Here is a 6030-nt window from a genome sequence, read left to right as displayed (position 1 = left end):
ACACAGCATTTAAAAGGCAACAGTGACTCCACGTGGATAAGCAGAGAATGCAGGATTCTAGTCTCCACGCATCACTGTTTCTATTCAGACACAATTTTCACACATTCACCAGGCCCAGATGATATTTTTTGTACAATGAAAAATATCAATTAGCAGGCCAAAACATTTTATTGGTCGGTTAGGATTTAGGCCTACTCCACATACAAATATATACTTGATATGTCTTCTCTAAATACATTTCTAAATGGGAAAAATGTAATATTGAAGGTCAATACGTAATCTCTTCTCCTGAACAAGAAGAAAAAATTAATAAAATGACATTTTACTGGACTAATCAACAAATAATTGAATACTATCTGGTCTTAACAGACTTTGACACATGTCATATGCTGAAAAACAGGTTGTAAATTTTATATTTTCATGTAAAATGTTCTTTATCTAGAAAATATGTTCTGTCTATTTGTCTTTGATCAGAACATACAGTGAAATAGGCCAGTTTTAGATAGCAAATCAAAGACAAAAACAAAACACCAAAACACAACTTATCATTACAGAGGAAGCCCTACTGTACAGTATGTTCTTAACTTTAAAAACATCATTTGTACCAATATATTTGAAGCAGATGCACACGGTCTACTACTGTCTGCTGCTTGCACAATATTTAATTGAACTAATGGGTGCAGTAGAGGAAAGAGCTACATGGAGTCATTTATATGTTCCAATGCCACATGTTTTTGGAAACACTTACACTTAGACAATTACCAAATCCCCAAAAACCTCTTTATTCACACCATGCACAAACTTAGAGACAGAACAGTTTGGGCTGCTCTCAAATGCTATGCAAATGTCACATGTCTTTGATGATAAATGTTTTGTTTTGTACTAATTTAATGTCTTCCAAAGTGTCTCTCAGTGCAGTACACTTTGTAGAGGAATTAAAAATAATCTCTTGACATGGAGTCAGCATTTATAAATCAGCTCACAGGTAGAACTGGGAGAAACTGTTCTTTATTTTAACGATGAGCCCAGCAGAACATTTGTTAGAGGAATTATAAAACATTGTCGAGTTTAGTACACACTGAACCTCTCCTGTAGAGGTATTAGAAGTGATTGCAGAAGTGGAAGAGAAGTAGTGAGAATCGTAGATAAAAAATAAAAAAAACTACTACTACTACATCACAATAGTTAAAATGTAAAAAAAAAAAAGACACATGATACAAACTGGAGGCTGTGGTTGGACCATCCAAAATTTGGACAAAGGATTAGGCTTTTTGAGATGAGCTACAACTGAGCTGATCCAATCAGTGTCAATCAGCGCTGATTTAAACGCCGTGCACCTGGTTAGATTTATGTTGGACTTGCTCTGATGTCACAAGTATCTTGGCAGCGTGTTATGCCATATAAAGTTCCAACTTCCAAAACTTAAACATCCATTCCACACGGCAAGTTGTGCTTTTTACTATTCCTAAATGTATTAATAGCAAGATGTACTTGAAAGTAGCAGATTGTGTTGTGTTTATTTTATGTGTTTTTACCTCCTGTTAGGCTGCTCTGACATAAAAACACATTTAACCAGTCAGGACCTTTTGAGGCCATTTATGTTCTCCTTTTATTCATATTACAGAAAGTGTGTAGGGGGGCACATTTAGGCAGGGGGTCATTTTCTGGCTTAACACTGTTGTACTCCTGACATCAGAGCAGGGCCGGCCTATAAGCAGACTAAGAAACTGCTTAGGCCCCGATGCCACCAGAGGGCCCCCTAAAGCCCATACATTTGTATTTAAAGTAATATAATATGTAAAGTTATACTAGAAACAGTGCTCAGGTGTTTACTGCAGCCTAAATATCCCTCTATAAAGATTACATCTGTGTTTTATATATAGTAGTAAAATATACCCTTCTGATTCAAACAAAATATAGAAGGGACTGTCTGCTCACATAAGTAGTCTACAACAATGGTTCTTATGTTACTTTTTCCCACTGTTTTTATTTATTTTATTTATCTTTATTTTTACAGAGAGAGCCCAATAAGTGCGCTCAAACTCTCTTTTATGAGCGCCCTGTTCACACACAGAAAAATATAAACACAAAACAAACACATAAGTCCATATAAAACATTAAAACGGGTTCAAGTGTGAGTATAAATGTTTATCACCACATTATTAAAGTGCATTTGTGGTGCCAGTGTGTCCAGTTTTGCTTGTCTTTGAAGTGCATTCCATCTTTGTGAAGCAAAACAGCCAACAGCCTTTTTCCTGCTCAGTTCTGGTGGTCAGTCTTTAGTCTTATACAGTCATGTGATCTTGTTAGATGTTCCTCTATCAGTGTTCAACAAACAAGTTAGTGCTTTTATTTATCCTTATCTTTTAACAAATTGATTTCCTGTAAACCATGAACTTGTCCACGCTGCAGTAGTTTTGGATGTACCGTGTCATCTGGTTGTTTTGTTCAGATTCAGGAGCTCACCCATAACTCGTCTGGGCAGGTAGAGCCAGGATACGACGCTCACACAAGGACTTTCCAGGAAATGCAGTTTCAAGTGGGACTTAGTGCTTCCAGAGACTGAAGGGCACTCTGCGGTGCTTCTGGCTGATGGTAATGGCTGTTCCTGGTGTAATAACGTTAAATATAGAATATGATGCTCTGACACTTATGTCCTCGTTTAGTGTTTCTCTAACTGTGGCACGTCAACTCCATACAGTTTGAATATTTGCTCAGTTTAGAGTGACATAACTAGACCAACCAAAAACAAACTACAATGCTATGACGACCAAATAAGTCCTTGAAATATAGTTTTTGTACTGAGTAGTGAGGAGGGGCTCGTTGGACCCACAGGAAACACTGTTACAAAATAGTACATACGACAGGTTAGACCATGTGCAATGACTAAAACATCTCCAAACAAATCTATCTTTCTTATACTTTGTTAAATAAGTAAATCAAATCAAAATACATGTGTCAGTGATCGATACACAACCAAAAGTAAGGCTGCACGAGTAGTACACACTGCCATTGTGTCTTTGGCATGAGTTGCCTGTGTATGAGTCCAGTGTGTGACTGATGGTCAAAGGGGCAGATGGTGCTAATTGGCAGACTCTATTTATTTTGATGTTGTATTATGTTTGGAGAGTACATATTAATGAGTATGATACTGAGGCTATAATGAATGTAAACACACCAAGACCTTCAGTCTGCCCCAGGGCAACTGCGGCTGAAGAAGCAACTGACCTCCAGGTATGAAGTACATGAATAATGACAGTTTGGCAAATTAAAGACAATTATGATTGATGTTTACCACAGGCTATCAAGTACTACAAGTATACAAAATACTATATAATTTTAGGCTACTCGAATACAACAAGTACACAAAAGACCATTGCAGTCAAACTAGTCCTGAGCAGTATGAGTAGGTGAGTACCCATAGCGGGGTCATTTAAGGAGACTTTTGGATGATTAACTGTATGTGTCTGGTTCACTCAGGCCTGGCCCTTCAAAGAGCGACTTAATGTCACAGGAAATTCACTGTGAACAAAGAACTCATTCAGCTGAGAAACACTCTACAGTCTGCTCTGAACACGACCTACAGACTGCTCTGAACACAGTCTGCTCTGAACATGAGGACAGGATACACCGTTAGCACCATTAGCACCGTTAACACTGTTAGCATCGTTGGCACGGTTAGCACGGTTAGCACTGTTAACCCTGTTAGCATTTTTAGCAGTGTTAACATTGTTAGCACTCTTAACATTTTAACACTATTAGCACTGTTAGCACTGTTAGAATTCTCTTTCTCAGCTCTTTCTCCTCAGATGCCCTGCAGACATAAAGCTCATGTTTGTGCTGCAAAACACTTCAAAACAAATGCTTCTGCGTCACTGTATTCATTGGCAAAATATTACAAAAATATTGACTTTTTGTAGTTAATAAACAAAGTTTTACAAAAAAAGAAAATAACAAATATACATTGACTGAAAGTTTATATCCAACAGGTAGAACTGTTCTTTATTTGAAGGATGATTTTATTTATCTGAATTAAACTTATCAGAAATAAACTTACTCAGCTACAGGGCAGATCTGTGGAGAGGAGAGGCTGAGCTGTAGAACATGTCAGACAAAACAGGTGGCAAACCCCTCACCGGAAAAGTCACAGGGCATCAAAATGAGCGCTAACAGTAAATCGGTAAGTTAGCGCATATGGCAAAAAGAAAGAGGTGACAGAGGACTTTGTTTGTGAAATACCAAGTGACATGAGGAAAACTAAAAATGTAAAAGTTACTTAAACTTAAACCAGGCCTGACACTCTTGAAAAACAATGGTAAAAGCAGACGCCTATTTGTTTGTGCACAATAAATGTCCTGACCTGAAAATAAAATCAAACAAAGGCTGCGTTGTAATTTTTACGTGTCACTTTTGTGTTTGGGGGTTAAAGGTTACAGGGGGGTCACAACTTTCAAAGGTCGAGAATGTGTGCACGTGTGGACGACAAAGATTTTCTCTAAACTGGATTCAGCCAGATCGATAATGTGGAGTTACATATATCGATGTGGCTTCTGCAGGTCACTCCATAGGCCAGAATGATGTTATCTGAAACAAGAAAACTTTAAATACATGTGAAAAATCGACTGTTGCCAATCTCTTTTCTAAAAATAGCATTTCCTCTCTGACCTGAACTTGTGATCTGTCATGTTCACTTGGTTCTTCTGTGTGCTATTGTTAAAACTGTTAATTAGAATCAGGAACTCTCACCTCAAGCTGCAGCACCGCGAAAACCTCAGAATGACGTCACTATGAACACATGCTAATGCTAATGCTACATGCTCTCTGCCTTTTGAAGGGACTTTAGTCTGATCTGTATATTTAAAAGTCAGTCTGAGGTAGAGATGGTTTCAAATGCAGTCATTTGGACAAACCTGGACAAATGAGGGATTACGTAAACTCAAAAGCCGGTAGTGAGTCCGATAACACATTTTAAATACACAAAAATACAAAAAGAAAATCTAATATTTGACTAAAACCAGTGGAACTCAAGGTGGCGCCGTTGAGTTCACTTTGCATTACACATTGAGCTCTGTTATATGAAGGCTTTTTCTGCTGGTTAAATTTGACAATAAAAAAGTAAACGTTTGAATGTTTGTTATTGCAATTGTGAGACAAATGATCACGATTATGATTTTTTGCCATAATTAAGAAGCTCTAGCAACAAACAAAGAATTATACAAACAAGTAAACAAACAAACAAATAAAAAGAAAAAATTATACAAACAATTAAACAATTATACAAAGAAACAAAGAAACAATGAAACAAATAAAGAAAAAGAAACAATAATGAAAGAAATAATTAAAGAAAAAAACAATTATACAAATAAACAATTATACAAACAAACAATTATGCAAACAATTAAACAAACAATTAAAGAAAAAGAAAATTATACAAATAAACAATTATACAAACAATTAAAGAAAGAAATAAGCAATTAAACAATTTAACAAACAATTAGGCAATTAAACATTTAAACAAAGAAACAATTAAAGAATTATACAAACAAACAATTTAAAAACAAACAATGAAACAAACAAACATACTACTAGCTGTGCAAATTAATTTTAATACAATTAGTTTTCATTCAGTGTCTACTCCAGTGTTGTTTAAGATTGTTCTGTGAAAAACTGTATAAAAAATAAAAATAAAAAAAAAGTGCAGTGCGTTTGAGCCACTGAGGGACACAAAAGGATTTGGTGATACAGGGCCGTCATAAACTGGACTTAAATGAGACGTACATTGTTTAAAACGAACAGTGTCTCTTCTCATTGACCATGTGCTTCTGTGCGAGTGGACAATGTGACGCCTTGTTTTAAAAGAAGCTGCATTTGGCTTAAAGCGTTACACTATATCTCTATGTACTCTCCATAGACTGTGTGAGGAAGTGGACTGAGGGATTGTGACGTCACCCATAATGTTCAGCTCACAGTTATACAGGCGACAACTCCAGGTCTGTTTTTAAGGAGGACCTTTAAACATCGTGCATGTAT

The 6030-nt window shown here is 36.4% G+C and overlaps 1 protein-coding gene across 1 annotated transcript in view; it reads left to right on the top strand.

The window, feature by feature from the left end:
• The window catches only part of plxnb2b (plexin b2b), a 455012-nt gene that overhangs the window by 356776 nt on the left and 92206 nt on the right, over nucleotides 1-6030 (top strand). The gene's annotated exons all lie outside the window — the stretch shown is intronic.

This window comes from Periophthalmus magnuspinnatus, chromosome 6 (genome assembly GCF_009829125.3).
Source record: "Periophthalmus magnuspinnatus isolate fPerMag1 chromosome 6, fPerMag1.2.pri, whole genome shotgun sequence".
Taxonomy (NCBI): domain Eukaryota; kingdom Metazoa; phylum Chordata; class Actinopteri; order Gobiiformes; family Gobiidae; genus Periophthalmus; species Periophthalmus magnuspinnatus.
This window is presented reverse-complemented; position numbering and strand designations above follow the sequence as displayed.